A 21,848-nucleotide genomic window follows, 5' to 3' on the forward strand; every position below is an offset into this window, starting at 1 on the left:
GCGCGTGTTCCTTTGAAATTTATTCACATGAGTGGACTCTGGGACACGTTGTTTACCGGTAAGTTATGTTATGGTTAAGCGATTGGAAGATGAACGTATGAGATATGAATGCTGGTAGTGTATGTTTGGTAAAGCGTTCCAGTTCGACTGTGTGTGTGTGCGTATTGGCTTCGCGATTCACTACATTGGTTTAACAAATAACGTTTATTTTTTATCCACTTTTTCTCCCATTTTCTATATTTTCTCCCATCCCAATTTCGTATCATCCAATTCAACCCTCCCCTGTCACGAACGCTGTTTCTTGCCTCCCACAAGCCGGCTGCAATGTGGACTAAGTCATACATAGCACAAGTCCCCTCCGGTACTTGAGGTAACAGCAGTCGCATCTTTTCACCTGCGCAGCTCGATCTCTCAGTGGCGAGGAGTAACGCGTGGGAGGCTCACGCTGCCCCCGACACTTCCTGATTCTACTGCGCAGGCGCACCAACCGACCTGTAGGAGTCGCTGTCCACAACGCCCGATCCCCACCCATCAGTTTCCCACCCCCTAATACGGCCAATGTGTATTAGTATGAACGACCAGCTAAACTGAAAGCAATGTGGAGCGCTGGGCTCGAACAGGCAAGCCCAGCGTCTCCGTCATTCGTGGCGAGCGCCTTGCCCAGTACGCCACGTAGCCGCCCGTTTAACAAATACATTTATTATAATTAACGGCTTAAGCTGGGTTTTGATTATCACTTAATCAATGCAGAATACATTTTGTGCGTCTGTATGTGTAGTTGTGTACTACTGTCGTGAGTTTGTGAGTCATATTGCTCTAATTTCAGCCTCCGTTATACGTTCCGTATGACTCGTTTCATATCTGTGTGTATCGAATGTGCGCGCTGGTTTGTTTACTTGGTAACACACGGGTCGCTAAGGAATTTAGGTTCGAGGTTGAAGAAAGTGCACTTTTAGGTTGAAAGAACGTCCCTAATGTCAACGTGTTTCAATATAAGCGTTATGTATGGTGATAACGAGTATATTGTTAACTTAGCTCCGCTCCACCCTTCTATGTCTATAGTATTATTGCACAATCTATGTGGGCATGACCACCCGCATTTCACTGTATGCCCTGGTATGTATGTGACAAATAAACCTCTTGATTCTTGATACCAGCATCCCTCCCCATCTTCACCTGCCGCAGTACACGGGAAATAACCACCACCCCACATACACACACACACACACACACATAGAACTACCATGTAACACTACACTACCACCGGACAGGGCTGGGAGACTGGCTTCCCACCATCAGCAGACACCATGCTACATGTTTAGTGTGGAATACGACCAGGGCAGTCATAGATGCAAAGCACACAAAGTGCCATGTATGTGAGCCGCCACTGGGGGCAGAGTAGCTAAGTGTGAGTGAATTGAACCCTTCAGAGTTTTAAAATCAATAGAAAAATCACTTGAGTGTGAATGCATTATATCAACAAGTACTCAACCTCTACTGTCTTTAACTATGAATGAACACAACACTAACTCACCATCTTTAGATAATAAAATACTCAACCTCTACTGTCTTTAACTATGAATGAACACAACACTAACTTACCATCTTTAGATAATAAAGTACTCAACCTCTACTGTCTTTAACTATGAATGAACACAACACTCTAACTTACCATCTTTAGATAATAAAGTACTCAACCTCTACTGTCTTTAACTATGAATGAACACAACACTCTAACTTACCATCTTTAGATAATAAAGTACTCAACCTCTACGGTCTATAACTATGAATGAACACAACACTCTAACTTACCATCTTTAGATAATAAAGTACTCAACCTCTACGGTCTATAACTATGAATGAACACACCACTAACTCACCATCTTTAGATAAAAGTTATCTAAAGATATTTAAAAACAAACAGATTTATATGGTTCTTCATCTGAGTTGCTTAATTACTGAATGAGTGAGTGACTGAGTGACTGAGTGACTGAGTGACTGAATGACTGTGGCATTGCCGGCCATGGAAGCTCTTCGAGTCTAAAAACAGCCAACAGCAGCTAATAAAAAAAGAAAGAAAAAAAAGAAAGAAAGTTGTCATGGAACACGTTGTTGCTAGGTGTGCAAAATGAAAGACTACCAGCTCTATAGGGAAGTGGTCGTTTCTGCTTCACCTTCAGGGAGGAAACAGCAGACCGTCCTCTTCTCTTGAATCCTTGTCAATAAGGGTTAAGGTCAGGGGTCACACACGTGTCATTTACTGAGAGCAACCAGCTACATGAAGCTATTCCTCACAGAGAAGACAGACAGCAGGAGACAGACAGACAGCTACATGCAGCTATTCCTCACAGAGAAGACAGACAGCAGGAGACAGACAGACAGCTACATAAGGCTATTCCTCACAGAGAGGACAGACAGCAGGAAACAGACAGACAGCTACATGAAGCTATTCCTCACAGAGAAGACAGACAGCAGGAGACAGACAGACAGCTACATAAGGCTATTCCTCACAGAGAAGACAGACAGCAGGAGACAGACAGACAGCTACATAAGGCTATTCCTCACAGAGAGGACAGACAGCAGGAGACAGACAGACAGCTACATGAAGCTATTCCTCACAGAGAGGACAGACAGCAGGAGACAGACAGACAGCTACATAAGGCTATTCCTCACAGAGAGGACAGACAGCAGGAGACAGACAGACAGCTACATAAGGCTATTCCTCACAGAGAGGACAGACATCAGGAGACAGACAGACAGCTACATAAGGCTATTCCTCACAGAGAGGACAGACAGCAGGAGACAGACAGACCGCTACATGAAGCTATTCCTCACAGAGAGGACAGACAGCAGGAGACAGACAGACAGCTACATGAAACTATTCCTCACAAGATTCAAGAGATGTATTCATCACATACAGACACGAGACATATAGTGAATATAGGGCTCTATCCTAGGACCCCTTCTCTTCTCCCTCTACACTAAATCACTGGGTAACATTATCACGTCTCATGGCTTCTCGTATCATTGTTATGCCGATGATACTCAACTCTTCCTCTCCTTCCTTCCCTCCCTCAGATATCCACGTCTCTGAGCGGATCTCGGCCTGTCCGTCTGACATCTCCACCTGGATGACGACCAACCACCTCAAACTGAACCTAAGCTAAACAGAATTGCTCCACCTGCCGGCCAAATCCTCCCCCCTGACCGACCTTTCCATCACAGTCGAGAATGCAGCTGTGACCGCGTCCCCGACCGCCAAGAACCTTGGTGATGTCCTGTTGACCAGTTGAACTTCTCTGGTCACATCGCAGCGACAACCAGAACCTGCAGATTCCTCCTGAGCAACGTCAGAAGGATCCGCCCCTTCCTGACAAAAGAAGCCACCCAACTCCTCGTCCAATCAACAGTCATCTTCCCGCCTCGACTACTGCAACGCACTGCTCGCTGGCCTCCCGGCCACTGCCACCAAGCCTCTTCAACTCATTCAGAACGCAGCGGCCCGCCTGATCTCAAACCTACCGAAGTCAGCCCATGTCAGTTTTCCAAACACCCCACCCCACACATCAATCTCCACCACGTCAATCCCCACCACATCCCCATCCAAGACACACACCCTGAGGCATAACAAAAAATATTGTTTGTTTCCTGTTGTCAGTTAAGGCCATGGGTAGGTAGGGAATTTATTTTATTTTATTTTTTATTTTATTCTTTCCCACGGCGACTATGGATAGGGAATTTCTTTATTTAATTAAAATGTTTACAACAACATGGATGCATGTACTCTGCCAGCATGTTTAATATCCATAATACTAAAGGTTTGACTAAGATTTCTATGAAACTTTATTCTAAATCTTTTTTTTCTTTTTTTACTCATAAAATATATTGGGTCGCACCTAAATCGGCAAGGTCGGTCGGCAACCGGAAACAAACCATTATTTTTTTTTAGGACCTACGATCTGAATCTTCTGGCCGACCTCAGACCTACTCCTATCCAAGCTCTGGGAGGGTCATCAAAGAGAAGTCGCCTATTCTCAGTCCTTGCCCCAAAATGGTGGAATGAACTACCCACCCCAGTTAGGAGCCGAAACCCGTCCAATCTTTCGCCGTCGTCTAAAGACGCACTTCAACCATTATCTGAACATTTTTTAAATAAACAAAATTAAAATTAAAATCTAACCCTAACTAACCTTACTGTGATGCACTTGTCCTAATAAACTAACCTACACTGTAACACGCAACACTTTGATGAACATTGTTACTCAGCCGATAGAGTTGTATGAAGTCCTGATGACTTGTCGTACAGAACTTGTAAGTCGCTTTGGATAAAAGCGTCAGCTAAATGACTAAATGTAAATGTAAATGAAATGAAGGTGGCCATGCCCGCCTTGATTGTGCAAAAATACAAATAATATTAGGATGGATAATAAAATAGACATGATAAAAAGTATTAAGAGATCAAATACAATACAATGCTAAGCTTCCGAATGAAAAGGTAACGAGTCCTATATACACTACTATACAATATATAGTTATACTATATATATATAACTATCCTATACTACTAGCTATACTAAAAACATAGTAAAAGAAGTGACCTTTTCTTTTGTGTTTAAAGTGACCTGTAGTGAGTTTGTGTGTGAAAGAGTGCAGGATGTGTGATGTGTGTGTGTGTTCATGTGTAGCTTGCACCCGTATATCTTTCGACTGAACGCACGAGGACACATGGGGACAGCGGGAGACAAAACAGCCATTATCTCCACCAGCCCCGTATGAAGGACGGCAGCTGAACGTTACACCACTCACTCACTCACTCACTGATGCTGCAGATTCTATGGAAAGTTAATCCAGATCCCTCAACATTAAGATGTTTATGCTAAGTGTTCCAGATCACATTAAGATGTTTATGCTAAGGGATTCCCCCTCATATTCCATTAGTTGATTTATCAGTCTGTCTGGTCTCTCAGTAGGACCCAAGACTTTGTTAAGTCGAATTTAATACATGATTGGTATTGCACTTTGTTGACATTTGTTGTCTTTGGTCTGATGTTTTTGCACTGCAGTTTCTTTGCACTGGACTGTATAAATCCTTGTACATCTTCCCTGTTGATTTTTCTGTATATTTTAATAGAATGTATATGTATATTTTAGAATGTATATCTTTTGACTGCATATTCTTATTTTTTTACCACCAAAATGTTTATTGTGAGCGATCTGTGGTGCCGAATTTCCCTCAGGATTAATAAAGTACTTCTATTCTACTCTATGTGTGGGTTGGAGTTTAGTGCAAGTTTTCTCCAGACCTCTCTTGGCAGATAGCTCTCAGCTCCAACCCACACACACAGAAGTAATCAAAGTACAATGTCACCGTTTGACAGCATTACAGATACCATCTTTAAACGTTTCAGACGAGACCGGGGGCCATCACACACACAGAGAGAGAGAGAGAGAGAGAGAGAGAGAGAGAAACTCCGGCTGAGCTTCTTCCCCCAGGCCATCAGAACACTGAACTCTCCACTCACAAGTACACATGAGCGCACACACACACACACACACACACACACACTTAAACAATCACTCTAAACAAAATGTCACTTTAAATAATGGAAAAGTGCGGCTAGGTGGTGTAGTGGGCAAGGCGCTCGCCACCAATGCAGGAGACGCTGGGTTCAAGCCCAGCTCTCCGCATTGCTATCAGCTTGGCTGGTCGTTCATACTAACACAATTGGCAGTGTTAGGGGTGGGAAAGCTGATGGGTGGGGATCGGACGTTGTGGACAGCGACGCCTACAGGTCGGTTGGTGCGCCTGCGCAGCAGAATCAGGAAGCGACGGGGGCGCCGTGTCCCTCCCACGCAGACCCGCAACGCTGAAAGATCGCGCTGTGCAGGTGAAAAGATGCGACGGCTGCTTCCTCGAGTACCGGAGGAGACACGTGATGTAAGGCTTAGTCCACACCCAGTATTTTCTATGTCTATTTTATTATTGTATTATTGCACAATCGATGCAGGCATGACCGCCCGCATTTCACTGTATGCCCTGGTATGTATGTGACAAATAAACCTCTTGATTCTTGATCGACACACCCACCCACACAGACACACATCCCTGACGTGTGAATGCAACCAGAGGCCTGTTGTGAAACGCTCCAGTCAGATTCTACGCTGCAGGATATAGTCGTGAGTCGTGACTGATGTTGTGACTGATAGCTGGCAGCTTCACAGAAGGAACAGGCACATGGAGGAATGAACCCGTACATGTTGTTGTCCGACAGGTTCCATCAGAACATCCCTGGGAACCGTACCGGAGGAGACTGCCGTTAAAACAGGCTACTTTGCCTTAAACTACAACTGAAGCTGTAACTCGAGCCAATACTATTAACAAGGGGGGGGGGGGGGGGGCATGATGAAACTAGTCTTCAGAGTCAGACAAGAAGATGGGATACAGGGATATATAACCCTTGATACCAATTTCCACTCTGCGTGTTCAGTAGAAAGCTATCCTGACTGCAAGCTAGCCCAGCGCAAATCAATGGAAGTGGATACGGACCAGTAGCCTAGCTTAAAACTCCGGGAGAGGCGTTTTCGGCCAACGGCTAGCTGGTCCGTGTCCGCTTGCATTAGTTTGTGCTCAGCTAGGCTAGCTGGTCCGTGTCCGTTTGCATTCGTTTGTGCTCAGCTAGGCTAGCTGGTCCGTGTCTGCTTGCATTAGTTTGTGCTCAGCTAGGCTAGCTGGTCCGTGTCAGCTTGCATTAGTTTGTGCTCAGCTAGGCTAGCTGGTCCGTGTCTGCTTGCATTAGTTTGTGCTCAGCTAGGCTAGCTGGTCCGTGTCTGCTTGCATTAGTTTGTGCTCAGCTAGGCTAGCTGGTCCGTGTCCGCTTGCATTAGTTTGTGCTCAGCTAGGCTAGCTGGTCCGTGTCCGCTTTCATTAGTTTGTGCTCAGCTAGGCTAGCTGGTCCGTGTCCGCTTGCATTTGTTTGTGCTCAGCTAGGCTAGCTGGTCCGTGTCCGCTTGCATTAGTTTGTGCTCAGCTAGGCTAGCTGGTCCGTGTCCGCTTGCATTAGTTTGTGCTCAGCTAGGCTAGCTGGTCCGTGTCCGTTTGCATTCGTTTGTGCTCAGCTAGGCTAGCTGGTCCGTGTCCGCTTGCATTCGTTTGTGCTCAGCTAGGCTAGCTGGTCCGTGTCCGCTTGCATTCGTTTGTGCTCAGCTAGGCTAGCTGGTCCGTGTCCGCTTGCATTCGTTTGTGCTCAGCTAGGCTAGCTTGCACCCGTATATCCTTCTACTGAACGCACATGATGTTGGCGTGCTCCTTTAAAAAGACAGGGGTTCTGATCCTTTTGAGTTCATGGTCCCAAAAAAGCAGAGCAACACCCGTGCATGGCCCCCAAAAATGGACAAACATAAAAAGACAGAGTTTCGACAAAAGAAATGTCATAACGATATCATGCCTACCAGAAAACAGTATACCTTCCTTCACAGGAGAGTGTGAATAAGTGAAAGTCAACAGTCCTAAACCCCCCCCAGATTACTCGCAGCTCTCCCACGACGGTCCTAAACCCCCCCAGATTACTCACAGCTCTCCCATGACGGTCCTAAACCCCCCCCAGATTACTCGCAGCTCTCCCACGACGGTCCTAAACCCCCCCAGATTACACAGCTCTCCCACGACGGTCCTAAACCCCCCCAGATTACTCACAGCTCTCCCACGACGGTCCTAACCCCCCCCAGATTACTCACAGCTCTCCCACGACGGTCCTAACCCCCCCCAGATTACTCACAGCTCTCCCACGACGGTCCTAACCCCCCCCCAGATTACTCACAGCTCTCCCACGACGGTCCTAACCCCCCCAGATTACTCGCAGCTCTCCCACGACGGTCCTAAACCCCCCCAGATTACTCACAGCTCTCCCACGATGGTCCTAACCCCCCCCCAGATTACTCACAGCTCTCCCACGACGGTCCTAACCCCCCCCAGATTACTCACAGCTCTCCCACGACGGTCCTAACCCCCCCCCAGATTACTCACAGCTCTCCCACAACGGTCCTAACCCCCCCAGATTACTCGCAGCTCTCCCACGACGGTCCTAACCCCCCCCCAGATTACTCACAGCTCTCCCACGACGGTCCTAACCCCCCCCCAGATTACTCACAGCTCTCCCACGACGGTCCTAACCCCCCCCCAGATTACTCACAGCTCTCCCACGACGGTCCTAACCCCCCCCCCAGATTACTCACAGCTCTCCCACTAGTAAAGCAGGCAAAACATTCTGCCAGAAACGCTTCCCTAAGGCGGTCCTTCCTGGAACAACTTAAAAAAAAAAAAACTAAAACAAAGGATTATAGCCAGTCTGAGTCATTGAAGTGTAAATGCTGAAACACAAAAGCTTCAACACGCCCGTTTCAGTTACAGCGTGGCTTTCCATCCAGATGCGACCACAACACACTACGTCGCCGGTGTCTTATCAAGAAGTCATCAGAAAAACAGGACATAACTGAACTTCCGCACTTTAAGAAGTTACGTGGTCGAACCTAATCTCGTTTCATACAAAGTAGGCCGTTTCTCTAAACAAGGGTCAGGTTTGCTGATGTGAGGAACTTGACGGCTTATTTGACTACAACTTGAAACTGGACTTTCAAGACAAATCATTAGATAGATATATCTAACTGAACAGCTGTCAAGTGCTCACAGGTCCTATAGTAGTAGATCCTCATCAATCAAGGCCATCGATAACTCAAAACAGTTCATGTGCACATCCCCAAATAGAGCAACCCCTTCCTTACAATTGAACCTCATATTTAATACAAGGACTACTTTTTCTAGTCAAGTCAAGAGAGTATGAGAGTATGAGGGCTACCATTATTCCATCCTGAGGTGATTCTAACCCTAACCCTAACCCCATTACTGTCAGGAATAACTCCATAGGGACGTCCATAGGCCTACAGTACATCGATTGGAGACGCAGTTTGATTGATTGATTGAACATTTTATTAACAGATTGCAGAATGGGTACAATACAGTACGGCTCAATACACACAATTGTTAAGGGGATGCAGACCAGAGAAAGACTTTCGTCTTGTTTACATCAGGGTCCCCCATTTTCAATTCATAACATACACGACATCAGGTCTCCAGATTCACAAGGTTATGAATTTATGATAAAAATCTATTTGATTACTTTTATTCTAGACATGGGTGCATTGGTTGTTTCTAAAGTGCGATAGTGCCCCTGTTTCAAGTTGTTTTATTTGCCACATATAAGGTACGTGTACATTACAGTGAAATGCTTGGTTCTGTATGAGCCCCCTGAGATTGTGCTTCATACAGTAAAAACTAAGAATAAAAAGGCCAAACGCTATACAAAATACAAACCAAAGTACAAGATGCAAACAATAAAGTACAAATGCAAGCTTTTTAAAATGCAAAAAATAGGTAGGGATGTAGTGCAAATCTTTTTGTAATAAAATAAATAGATAGAAATATAGTGTAGTGTTGAAAGTGTATCTAGTATCAATTCGGCATATTTTAAAAAGCAAAAGCACTGTCATGTACTGTATATTTGCATATCTTGTATGTCACAAATGTAACAGTACTGTATACCTGTATGTTGTGAAGGGCCAGATTAAACTGAATATATATATGTATCGTTTGATATACTTTGTATATTATTTATATATATACACAAATATCCCTTTACCTGCGTACAAACCAGAGTAATATTCGCTCTCCTATTGGACAGCGCCCCCAGGCGCCAACGCGCAAGCCCCCAACGGCAAGTTCAAAGACAACTGCAGGCATGTCAGAACATGCCCAGAGTCAGCGTAGTAATACGAGACAAGGACTGAGGTTGGGACTAGATATTCACTTAAGTATAAATACGGCGCAGGTGTAAACAGCAGTACCTTACTATGTCTTACCTTACCCACCTTCACCACGAGTCAACGTGCAGTGAAGTGAGCAACCTTGCGTCTAAATAGAGCATTGAGAACCGCGTGTGAATAGAATGTTAAAGTGTCAGAGTTTAATGAAGTAACGTTGAGTTCGACTTAATCTAATCTAGTGAAGTCAATAGTCGATCATTTATTGTATATCGTGCGGCCACAGTTCTTCCGTGTGTAGCATTACCCATCGGTTCGTCGTGTCTTTAGCTAGTGCACTTATCCAGGCTGTGTGGCCTAAATACGTCGCCCACACCCGAGGAGTCCTAGGCGAGAACCGTTGGACATGTACACAGGAGAATCGGCGCCGGCGATTGCAGAACCATTCCTGGTTGGATTATATTGATTTGGGACGTGACTACCGGAGAAGAGCACCGTTGATTTCCACTATCGTTTGGGATTTAACCTCATGAGGATTACCACTCGGGCCTGCCTCGTGGACGGGGCTGGCTAGCTGTTGTCAATGCTGTCGAGCATCTTGGATTACAACTATTGCTTTTGTCTGCTGATCAAGGGAGTACAAGCACCGACTCCTGTACCTGGAGTCTCTTTATTCCTCGTTGACTCAGACGGAGTACCCGAACATTCCTCTACCCTCCAGGCCTTACACCCCGGAGGGAACCCATTGTCTCCAGTTGGTACCGGTGTTGCCCTATATAATTGCTACTATACAACAGGTGGCGTCAGCTTAGACCCATCGTAGGATTCCTGCTATTCTTAGTGACTTATGCTCTTGACTGACTTTACATATATTCTTCGCCATACAAACGCGACCCTATTTCTCATTCTGTAACCTAACGTTGCCTAATAATAATAAATTACCCTCCAATAGTATTTCTGTGTCAATGCCGTGTTCTTGTGGGTGTTCACCATCTATATTTGATGTACTGTCTGGCCAGTAATTAAAGTACATAACTAGCAGTGGTTTAATCTATCACAATCTTTAATACAGTCAGGGTTTTGTAACCCCTCAGTTACAATTGGTCCTTCGAGCCGGAGGGTATCAGTGTAATATTTAATATAATATTAATATTAACCATGGCCAGCGGTGAACACTCCCCAAGCGGCTCTCCTAAGCTAGAACGCCCACAGCGCAAACGTCAGCCACCTCCATATCTGGAGGAATTCGCTTTCGTTCTACCCCCTAGCTTATCTAAACAGACGTTAAATACGGATAAAGCGGATAGTCAAAGCATGTCCAATCCTATCGACTTGGCGACCCTGCCAGTAGAGACCCCAGTGGGTTCAAACGAAACTGACTCAGCTCACGGGGGGGGGACCAGGTGGGACATGACATGACTATACCTCCAGACAGCGTCACCGGGATAGACCCCGGAGCGCTCCAGGATAAAGAAAGCGCTCCAGGGATAGAACCCGACACACAACCAAGAGAAGAGAACCGCGCCCAGGAGATAGACCTCGGAGCGCGCCAGGAGAACAGATCTCCAACAAGCCCCGTCAGCACCCGATCACCTCCGTCAGTGTCATCCCCCAGCGAGGCGGACCAGATACTGGCGCAAGCCTTGATCGCCACACTGACAGCCTCCACCGAACGCGACCGGCTTCAAGCAAAGACGCTTAGTGAGCGCGAACACTCCGCCACGGAAAGAGAGCGCCTCCACGCGCAACTCCAAGCGCAAGCCCTTAGTGAGCGCGAACACTCTGCCGTGGAACGAGAGCGCCTCCGGGCGCAACAATTAAGTGAGCGCGAACACTCTGCCATGGAACGAGAGCGCCTCCAGGCTCAACAGATGAGCGAGCGCGAACAACGAGAGCGCCTCCAGGCGCAACAAGTAAGCGAGCGCGAACACTCTGCAGCGGAACGAGAGCGCCTCCAGGCGCAACAATTAAGCGAGCGCGAACACTCTGCAGCGGAACGAGAACGCCTTCACGCGCAACTCCAAGCGCAAGCCCTTAGTGAGCGCGAACACTCTGCAACCGAACGAGAGCGCTTCCAGGCGCAACAAAGGAGTGAGGACGACCGCATAAGACTGGAGGAGAGGCGCCTTCAGACGGAAGAGAACATCGAACGAGACCGCGCCAATGCACAGCGCGACGCCGCCAATGCCCAGCGCGAAGCAGAGCGCGACCGGCTGCAGGCGCAGATGATAGAACAATTGATTGCCAGGGCGACACCCCCTCTCTCCGCACGGAGCTCCCGGAGATCATCACGACAAGGGTCTAGGGCACCTTCCCCTACCCGGGACCCGGCCAACAGGAGGAACCTGTCTACGTCTCCGACCCCCCTCCCCGACCGGTCCATACGAGACCCAGCCAACGGGAAGAACCGGCCTACGTCGCCGAGAGACTGACTAGAAGACTCCAGGACCTAGAAGAGGAAGAGGAAGAGGAGGAATGTCAAGCCCACCAGCAGCAACGTACTCTGGACCAGGAGGCCCAGTACAGCCCCGACTTCAGCCCCGAGTCACTGCACTACAAACCCCCGACTCAACTCACGGGTGAGTTTGACGTACAGTCAGCACCGAGGAACAGCACCTGGGGACCCGGCCTCTGGTACCCACCAAGTATTAACCCACGACCACACGTACGGGGAGACTCGCCCAGTAGGCCTCTTCCCCTACGCTCACCAATGTGCCAGCCATCCATGGCATCGTACCTTGGCACACCGGCGTTCCCAGACTTTACGCGCGAGGACAGAGCACAGTACACGGAATTACGCATGTGTTTGGAGACTATGATGTCCGACGTCCCCGACGAGTCGTACAAATATGCCATCCTCCTCAAGCATCTCAAGGTGCCCAGAGCGCATAACATAGCGCTGGCATATTCCAACTCAACCACCCCATACTCCGCGGCTCTAGTGGCCCTCGACCAGCGTTATGGACGCATATGGGATTACGTGATCCAAGAAATACGGGATATCGACCGCCTCCCCCCAGCCAAAGACAATAGAGCACTGGATGACCTCTCTATCAAGGTACAATCCCTAGTAGGGATGCTGGGGTCCCAAAAGGAGAAGGGAAGATATGAACTGTATGCAAATTCTAATGTGGAGCGAATACTGGAGAAGCTCCCTCCAGCCCGCCAAGAGCGTTTTCGGCGGCAGAGAGACCACCGTGATCCCGACGGCCCCGAGCCATCACTCCTAGACCTGGCCCCTTTCCTCGCAAGGGAAGTTAGCAGCCTACGACTGGACACATTCGTGTGGAGTGGATCTAGCCCAAGAGATGGACCTCGGAGGTCCAACGATAACCGCCGGTCAGTGACCGTTATGCACCAGGCCGAGTCAGTGCCGCAGCACAAGAACCACAGCACCCCCCCGACCAAGGGGAAGTGGAAGATTGTATGCCAGTACTGTGAAAAGGAACATTGGCTGTCTCAATGTGACACTTTCAAGAAGCTGACCGCTGACGAGGTGAGTCAGTGGATCAAAGCCAACCGCCGCTGCTTCCGCTGCGCGCGCAGCCATATGGCAGCTGAGTGCCGTTTAAAGAAGAAATGCAGCAAGTGCGACGGCGCCCACTTGGAGGTCCTACACGACAGCAACAAGAAGAAACCCGTACCCCCAAGCAGCTCGAGAGTGAACGTCATGTACATAGACCCTGCGAAGAGCGGGAGCTCCCGAGTGCTCTTGAAGGTGGTCCGAGTGATATTAAGCTACGAGGACAAGGTCATGGACACTTACGCCGTCCTAGACGATGGGTCAGAAAAGACTCTCCTCCTCGCATCCGCCGCAGCCCGGCTGGGTCTGCGGGGGAGCGAAGAAACAATGACAATCCGTACCATTAGAAGAGACCTGAAGACCATAAAGGGTGAAAATGTCTCCTTCACGATAGCAGCGGTCGGGCAGCCCGAGAAGCAGTATAGCATTACTAACGCCTTCACCAGCCACGACATAGGCCTGTCACAGTACACTACCCCATCCCAAAGCTGATGGAAAAATACGTGCACCTACGTCAACTACCTATACCGCTCATCGACGACGCCACCCCGACCCTGCTCATAGGATCCGACCACGCACACCTCATCGTCCCAACGGACCGGGTCCACATCGGGCCCAGAGGCTGTCCAGCAGCGGTCGAGACCCGCCTGGGTTGGACACTACAAGGCCCCCTCTCCGGGTCTTCCAACCGACCGACAGCCACTCGCTGCCTCCACTCGAGGATAAACGAAGAAGACACCGCCCTCTTACAGCACGTCGAGAGGCTATGGACATTAGACGCGATGCCCTTTAAGAATGAAAAGAAACTCGTTCGCTCAAAGGAAGACACTTATGCCATAACCCTCCTCGAGCAGAGGACAAAGAGAGTCGAGGTCAACGGAGTGATGAGATACGCAACTCCACTCTTGAGGCGAGAGGGTATGCCCACCCTCCACGCCTCAAAAGAAGCGACAGAGCGATATCTACTGAACACCGAGCGGCGTCTAGCCAAAGACCCCACTCAAGCCACTGTGTACCGCGCTGAGATCGACAAGCTGATCACAGCGGGACACATAAAGAAAATTGACATTCAAGAGGCCGACCAGACGATCGAATCATGGTACGTGCCCCACCACAAGGTCCACCACAACGGCAAGGATCGCATTGTATTCAACTGCAGTTACGAGATCGGACTACAGAATCTGAATAAAGAACTCTTGCCCGGCCCAACACTCGGCCCCTCCCTCCTCGGCGTACCACTACGTTTCCGCCAAGACAAGGTGGCCATCAGCGGCGACATCAAAGGGATGTTCCTGCAGGTGCGACTAGTGGAGGAGGACAAGCCCTTGCTGCGGTTCCTATGGAGAGAGAGGATCAAAGATGAGCAACCATCCATCTACCAATGGGAGGTCCTCCCCTTCGGAACCACATGCAGCCCATGCTGTGCTACGTTCGCACTGCAAAAACATGTGACAGAAGACCCTGAAGCTGACGAGGAGGTCAGACAAAGTGTAGAGAGGAATTTCTACGTGGACAACTGTCTGCAAAGCGTCTCGACGCCAGAAGAAGCCGAAGCCCTCCTACTCAAGCTCCGCGCCTCACTGATCAAAGGCGGCTTTGATCTCCGGCAGTGGGCCAGCAGTGACCCTCAAGTACTTCGCAGCCTCTCCCCAGAGACAAAGGCAGCAAGCAGCGAGACCTGGATGGCGACCATCCCAGGTGAAGCACAGGAAATGACATTGGGCCTAGTCTGGCGCTTCAAAACAGACTCGCTCCATTACAAATACACACCCCTGACCACGGAGCAGGGAAGGTCGACCCCTCTACCGACCACCAGACAGAGCGTATACAGAACACTCGCAAGGCAATACGACCCGCTGGGGTGTATCCTACCTCACACCACCCGGGCGAAAATGATTGTACGAGAGCTGTGGGACAAGGAACAGGGCTGGGACGACCCCATACCCGAGCACCTAGCTTCCACCTGGAGAGAGTGGGAGAGAGAACTCAACTCGCTCCAAAATGTGAACATACGCCGAAGCTACTTCCCACCCACAGTGCGGCTGGAGACGTGCCAGATGGACCTGCACGTCTTCAGCGACGCCTCAGAAGTGGCCTACGGCTCGGTGGCTTACTTGCGGGCCCGAGAGGAGGGAGGAGAAATACACACAGCCTTCATCCTGGCTCGCTCAAGGATAGCCCCCCGCAAGCAACAATCGATCCCGCGTCTTAGAGCTCTGCGCAGCTCTGGTAGGCGCGCAACTCGCCACGTTAATCCAACGTGAACTCACCATCCCGGTGCAAAGAACAATCTTGTGGTCAGACTCCATGACCGTACTCACATGGATCCAGTCCGATTCTTGTAGATACAAGGTCTTCGTGGGAGTCAGAATCACAGAGATCCAAGACCTAGTAGGATCAACGTGCTGGAGGTACGTGGACACGAAACAGAACCCAGCCGATGTCATCACACGGGGGATGTCCCTAGATGACCTCACACGTCACAATATCTACAGTGACGGTCCTGAGTTCCTCAAGCTCCCGGAAGAAGAGTGGCCTAACCCCACCCCTCGGGAGGCTAGTCAAGAGGAGGCAGAGATCAAGAAATCTATGTTCTGTGGGTTGACGCACACCCCAGTCCCCACTGACCCTAACATAGACGACTGCCTCACCTTTGAGAGTGCGCAGCTAAAGACATTCCTGTGGCACCACCCTGAGGTTCCCCCCACTACCGACATTAACGCAGCTAACTACGAAGAGGCAAAACTCCTTCTGCTACAGCGAGCCCAAAGAGACTCGTTCCCTGACGAGCTAGACTGCCTGCAGGGAACAAAGCCAGTCCCGTCAGACAGCAGACTGCTCCACTTGGCCCCCGAGCGCGACACCCATGGCCTCATCAGGGTGGGTGGTCGTCTGAGACGGGCCCCGGACTTAACGGATGACGTCAAGTTTCCTATAGTCCTCAACAGCCGACACAAGGTCACTGAGCTCATCATAAAGAAATACGACGAGGATGTGCACCACGCTGGGGCAGAGAGAGTCTTCGCTGAGATCCGACGTCGCTATTGGATACTGAACGGAAGAGAAGCAGTACGTCGCTTCCAGCGGACTCGACCAGACTGTCGCCAGTGGCGAGCACAGCCCAGTATACCCAGGAGGGCCGACCTGCCTCACCGTCACACCCGACCCGTGGCGAGGCTGATAGAATTGCCGAGGCTCCCTGACTCCCTTGATGACGATCATGACCCACTGACTTTGTAGATTGCCCTATTCCCCACAACAGACATTGAGCAGTTGACTGGACTATTAATCTGTCTTCCTTTTAACTAATTAGGTGCGGACTAATTAGGAGGCGGCTGTTGTGAAGGGCCAGATTAAACTGAATATATATATGCATCGTTTGATATACTTTGTATATTATTTATATATATACACGGAATATCCCTTTACCTGCGTACAAACCAGAGTAATATTCGCTCTCCTATTGGACAGCGCCCCCAGGCGCCAACGCGCAAGCCCCCAACGGCAAGTTCAAAGACAACTGCAGGCATGTCAGAACATGCCCAGAGTCAGCGTAGTAATACGAGACAAGGACTGAGGTTGGGACTAGATATTCACTTAAGTATAAATACGGCGCAGGTGTAAACAGCAGTACCTTACTATGTCTTACCTTACCCACCTTCACCACGAGTCAACGTGCAGTGAAGTGAGCAACCTTGCGTCTAAATAGAGCATTGAGAACCGCGTGCGAATAGAATGTTAAAGTGTCAGAGTTTAATGAAGTAACGTTGAGTTCGACTTAATCTAATGTGAAGTCAATAGTCGATCATTTATTGTATATCGTGCGGTCACAGTTCTTCCGTGTGTAGCATTACCCATCGGTTCGTCGTGTCTTTAGCTAGTGCACTTATCCAGGCTGTGTGGCCTAAATACGTCGCCCACACCCGAGGAGTCCTAGGCGAGAACCGTTGGACATGTACACAGGAGAATCGGCGCCGGCGATTGCAGAACCATTCCTGGTTGGATTATATTGATTTGGGACGTGACTACCGGAGAAGAGCACCGTTGATTTCCACTATCGTTTGGGATTTAACCTCGTGAGGATTACCACTCGGGCCTGCCTCGTGGACGGGGCTGGCTAGCTGTCGTCAATGCTGTCGAGCATCTTGGATTACAACTATTGCTTTTGTCTGCTGATCAAGGGAGTACAAGCACCGACTCCTGTACCTGGAGTCTCTTTATTCCTCGTTGACTCAGACGGAGTACCCGAACATTCCTCTACCCTCCAGGCCTTACACCCCGGAGGGAACCCATTGTCTCCAGTTGGTACCGGTGTTGCCCTATATAATTGCTACTATACAACAGGTGGCGTCAGCTTAGACCCATCGTAGGATTCCTGTTATTCTTAGTGACTTATGCTCTTGACTGACTTTACGTATATTCTTCGCCATACAAGCGCAACCCTAATTCTCATTCTGTAACCTAACGTTGCCTAATAATAATAAATTACCCTCCAATAGTATTTCTGTGTCAATGCCGTGTTCTTGTGGGTGTTCACCATCTATATTTGATGTACTGTCTGGCCAGTAATTAAAGTACATAACTAGCAGTGGTTTAATCTATCACAATCTTTAATACAGTCAGGGTTTTGTAACCCCTCAGTTACACTGTACGTCATGTATGTCAGAAATGTCAAGATGTATATCGGTATGTCATAAATGTCATTATGAATTGAAAATGGGGGACCCTGATGTAAACAAGACGAAAGTCTTTCTCTGGTCTGCATCCCCTTAACAATTGTGTGTATTGAGCTGTACTGTATTGTACCCATTCTGCAATCTGTTAAATAAAGTTTTCATTCATTCAATCAATCAATCAATGCCATGAACAATCAATGCACCAGTGTGTCGTGTTGACCCGTAGTGTTGATCCAGTACAGCAGGCGACAGAGAAGAAACGTGAATAATAATGTCTGCTGGTCGGTGTCTAGTCTCCATTGTCTTTAGCACACAGCTGGCCGACACACCTTTCACACCGTGCTACAGTCACCATGCTTCAGCTTGTGTATCACAGTTGGTGGGTGGATTTTGAAAGGGTGCCAAGTGCCAACTAAGCAACCGGAGACAAATAAATACAACGACACAAAACCAAAGGAAACTATAAAAGAAGGAACAGTCATCGCGTCACCGTTATGTGTGCGAAGGCACATTTTGTGCCAAGTGTGGAAAGGTTCAGTTCTGCCGACATTGAGTTGAATCAACAACAGTCTCCTCTTTTATAACCTCAGTCAGATAAACAGGTTGTTACTTCGGGTGTCAGAATTGTCGTCAATTGGGAGGGAGGTTGGGAGGGCGAGACAGAAACATCCTGGTGGCCCCCCCCAGCCACAGTAGCTCCACTGCCATATTTGGCGCGAGCATCCGCGGGAGGGGGGGGTGGGAGTGGGAGTCTCACTGCAAAGTCTTATCAGCAGCTCTCTGGTTCGTCCTTGGTGAGTCGTCGGGAGTTTGTTTTGACTGGCTGGCAACATTCCTTCCAGCCACGTCGATTTAAATTTGATTTTGAGTAGAGTGAATTATAACTATTGATTTGAGTGGAGTGAGTTTTAACAACTCCGTCCAAATGACTGAATGTGTTAGTCCAAGTGTCTTAGTCAGTTCATTTTGGTAGGTCCTGTGCGCGGTAAACGGATCCAAAATCTTCTTATTGCAATCCAAAAGCTTCTGTTTCTCTGCAGACCAGAGAAAGACTTTCGTCTTGTTTACATCAGGGTCCCCCATTTTCAATTCATCATAACATATAATGACATACATGACATACAGATAGACAGTACTGCTACATCTATACATTTATGACATACCAGATTTGCAAATACAGTACTGTTTGTGATACGAAAAGAGTCCAGAAAAGAGAGTATATACATTTGACGTAGAAACTGTACATTGGAGGAGGTTGGGTAGGGGGGGGGGACTGTACATTGGAGGTGGTTGGGTGGGTGGGGGGAGGTTGGGTAGGAGGGGTGGGTGGGGGACACTGTACTGCTGTACAAGCAAAACTGTACATTGGAATATTGACAAGACCATACTTAGGTCATTTACTGTACATTGGAGGGCGTTGTGTTAGGACATTTACAGGGGCCAGTTTCGAATTGCAGTCTCCCGTAGGTGTTTTTTGAGAGGTTTTTTTGCACTCTGGTCTGCATCCCCTTAACAATTGTGTGTATTGAGCTGTACTGTATTGTACCCATTCTGCAATCTGTTAATAAAGTTTTCAATCAATCAATCAATCAATCAATAGACCATGGCTGAACATGGCTAACGGAGGGAGACGAGGCATACAAGTGAGAAAAGTGATGGGAGTGGATTCTAGAAAACATTTACGAGAATCCACTCCATCCGTGCGGGTCAAGTTATAATCCGACGCACCTAGAGAGTTGGACAGGTTAGGGTTATGACAACACAGCCCACTCCCACCTAGAGAGTTGGACAGGTTAGGGTTATGACAACACAGCCCACTCCCACCTAGAGAGTTGGACAGGTTAGGGTTATGACAACACAGCCCACTTCCACCTAGAGAGTTGGACAGGTTAAGGTTATGACAACACAGCCCACTCCCACCTAGAGAGTTGGACAGGTTAGGGTTAGGACAACACAGCCCACTCCCACCTAGAGAGTTGGACAGGTTAGGGTTAGGACAACACAGCCCACTCCCACCTAGAGAGTTGGACAGGTTAGGGTTAGGACAACACAGCCCACTCCCACCTAGAGAGTTGGACAGGTTAGGGTTAGGACAACACAGCCCACTCCCACCTAGAGAGTTGGACAGGTTAGGACAACACAGCCCACTCCCACCTAGAGAGTTGGACAGGTTAGGGTTAGGACAACACAGCCCACTCCCACCTAGAGAGTTGGACAGGTTAGGGTTATGACAACACAGCCCACTCCCACCTAGAGAGTTGGACAGGTTAGGGTTAGGACAACACAGCCCACTCCCAACAGGCGCCACACATGGATGCGGGTCGTTTCCATAAATAGTCATTATTTAAAAGAAAAAAATTAACGCCACACTATTATTTGATCTATTTATTACTAAAAGATTTGCACTACATCCCTACCTCATTTTTGCATGTTGTACTTTAGTTGTATTGCATATATTGTACAGTGTTGATCTTTATTCTTTACTGTATGAAGCACAATCTCAGGAGGCTCATGCAAAACCAAGCATTTCACTGTAATGTGAATATTATATGTATTAGTTTATTAGGACAAGTGCATGACAGTAAGGTTAGTTTGTTAGTTATGATAGTCGTCTACCGTAAAGATCAAATGTTCAAGTTTTGTTTTACAAACTAACAACAAACAATAAACTAACCTACACTGTTACAGTAGCACTCAACACTTTGATGAACATTGTTACTCAGGTGATAGAGTTGTGCCCTTCCTGATGACTTGTCGTACAGAACTTGTAAGTCGCTTTGGATAAAAGCGTTTCAGCTGAATGACGCACGGGAGATCCGCTCGACTATGAAAGCTCAATGAGTCCAGTGGACCTCCGCAGAGTCCAGTCCGTGTACAGTCCGCTCGACTATGGGAGCACCTTAAGTCGCTTTGGATAAAAGCGTTTCAGCTGAATGACGCACAAGGCGCGTATCATATGCATCATCTGCGTTTCCAAATAAATAAATACAAAATATAATTATATAGTTTCACAAACCTCTGATGCTGTCGATCGGCGATGAAATCCCCCTGTGCTTCCTCCTCAAACTGTGTGTTACTTAAACCACTGCTGCCCGCCGCCTCCCGCCTAGCTGTGGCGCTTCTCTCCAACAGGTGCGTCTGCAACTAACTACTGACCGGCGAGCCGCCCTCCTCCGCCCTCCTCCTCCTCCTCCTCCTCCTCCTCCTCCTCCTCCTCCTCCTCCTCCTCCTCCTCCTCCTCCTCCTCCTCTGCTGGGCGTCCCTCCTCCTCCTCCTCTTCCTCTGCTGGGCGTCCCTTTCCTCTTCCTCTGCTGGGCGTCCCTCCTCTTCCTCTTAGTAGGTGGGGTTTCTTTTACACGAATAGACCACCGCAACATTGATTGATGAATGAATGAATGAATGAATGAATGAATGCATGAATGAATGAATGAATGAAAACTTTATTAACAGATTGCAGAATGGGTACAGTACAGTACAGCTCAATACATACAATTGTTAAAGGGGAACTCCACTTTTTTTGGAAATTAGCTTATTTAACATCTTCCCTGGAGTTAGACAAGAAGATGCATACCTTTTTTGTCTCTGTGCGTGCATTTTAGCTTTGGGAATAGACGCTCCGTTAGCATAGCTTAGCTTCATCACTGGAAGTGAGGCAGGACAGTAGCCTTACAGTGCCTTACAGTGTATTGCAAGGTCTGACATTGACCAAACTTGATATGCATGACCTTGGTGGGCTCTAGGTCAACTCCTGAAAAGGGGGTCAATGTCAGACCTTGCAATCAAAAGTTAGGGGCGCACTGAAATTATGGCAAGGGTTATTAGCCCCCTAACTTTTG

General features: G+C 48.3%; 1 protein-coding gene across 1 annotated transcript in view; it reads right to left on the minus strand.

Annotated features, from left to right (window-relative positions):
* Positions 1-21,155, minus strand: part of elovl7a (ELOVL fatty acid elongase 7a) — a 45,653-nt gene extending 24,498 nt beyond the window's left edge. The window contains exon 1 of the mRNA XM_084330818.1: positions 21,029-21,155. The gene's annotated coding sequence lies outside the window, so the exon portion shown is untranslated. The remainder of the gene's footprint in view (positions 1-21,028) is intronic.
* Positions 21,156-21,848: the final 693 nt, after the last annotated feature.

The sequence above is a fragment of the Notolepis coatsorum genome, assembly GCF_963971535.1.
Source record: "Notolepis coatsorum genome assembly, chromosome: 15".
Lineage (NCBI taxonomy): Eukaryota > Metazoa > Chordata > Actinopteri > Aulopiformes > Paralepididae > Notolepis > Notolepis coatsorum.